General features: G+C 42.9%; 1 pseudogene; it reads left to right on the forward strand.

Moving 5' to 3' along the window:
• The first annotated feature begins 1,048 nt into the window (after positions 1-1,048).
• On the forward strand, positions 1,049-1,167 carry LOC117345892 (annotated as a pseudogene).
• The last annotated feature ends 272 nt before the right edge of the window (positions 1,168-1,439 follow it).

The following is a 1,439-nucleotide window of genomic DNA, read 5'->3' on the forward strand; positions in this document are numbered from 1 at the left end:
CGCCCATTAAAGGGGAAGTGGCCAGGTTTTCACCTGCTTCCTAAAGTAGTCTCGAGTTAGGTGTAGCCCTCTGGTGGGCGTTAAAAATATGATCACAATTATAGATGCACCAGAAAAAATAAGTGAGGAAGGAACCGTACACATCAACCTGAGATAAAGTAGAGTTTATTTAATACAGTCGGCTTTTAAAATACAAGACATAGAAACCCTTTGGCTGGATGCCCATCACAATTAACAGTTTTAAATAGCAAAACCCCCCAAACAAACACACACAGACCGCATACACCCGGCTCCAAGTCTCAACAGTCATACCCCCAAACAACCGAACACACAATTGCAACCACACAAGTGCAACCACCCAGGTGCAGCCCCTCCAGGGAGCGAAAAAAGGAAGAAGAAGAGAACGGTATCCACTCCAAGAAGAGTCAAAGCATGGGTTCCGCGGTCTTCGGCTCTGTTTCACTTGTTGTTTTCTCTGGCTGTTGTATTTTTCTGCGCTTTCTTCATACTGGCTGTATGTGCCCTTTGCAATTGCTAATAAAGATAAATTAAAAAAAAAAAAAAATACAAGACATAGAAAAAAAATGAGCAATCTTTCTTGCATGTCCTTCCAGCCCCGACACAGTCCGTGTTTCGGCTTCGAAAGGGAATCTACTTCAGGGGTACAGATGAAAATCTGATAGATGGCGCTTAATCACTTAAACATCTGAGGTAAAAATGCTATATGTCGAAATGTAAAAAAAAAACTGGCAAAAACGCTAGAGACAAATAACGTATCGCTCGACAGCTGCGTAGCGGCACGTACATTAACTGCGTGAATTAGAAAATGCCGTGCCAAAAGTGAATTTCCGTTCAAACCACAAAAATGGCAAAAATATACCACCTTGGAAAATTGACAATCCACTTATATCCAGATCTCTAAGGTGCTGTTATACTGTGCATCGACTTCACCTTCCTGCTCCTGTGTTCCATATACCAGATTTTCTTAGAACTTAAGACCTCAGAACCACCACTCCTCCGTCCCACTCAAAGTGTATTTCACGGGGAGAGTCACAGCCATACCACCCTGAATGTGCCAGATCCCGTCTGATCTCGGAAGCCAGCCAGGATAGGGCCTGGTTAGTACCTGGATTGGTGACCACCTGGGAACACCAAGTGCTGTAGGCTAAAAAAAATAATAATAATAATAATTTAAATTATGATCAATTAAGACCAGTGAGGAGTTCACCACGTGACTCTCCCCGTGAAATACACTTTGAGCGGGACGGAGGAGTGGTGGTTCTGAGGTCTTAAGTTCTAAGAAAATCTGGTATATGGAACACAGGAGCAGGAAGGTGAAGTCGATGCACAGTATAACAGCACCTTAGGGATCTGGATATAAGTGGAGTGCCAAAAGTGAAGGCATTTAAACTAGCTGACTGTATTAGATAAACTCTACT

The sequence above is a fragment of the Geotrypetes seraphini genome, chromosome 11, assembly GCF_902459505.1.
Source record: "Geotrypetes seraphini chromosome 11, aGeoSer1.1, whole genome shotgun sequence".
NCBI lineage: Eukaryota > Metazoa > Chordata > Amphibia > Gymnophiona > Dermophiidae > Geotrypetes > Geotrypetes seraphini.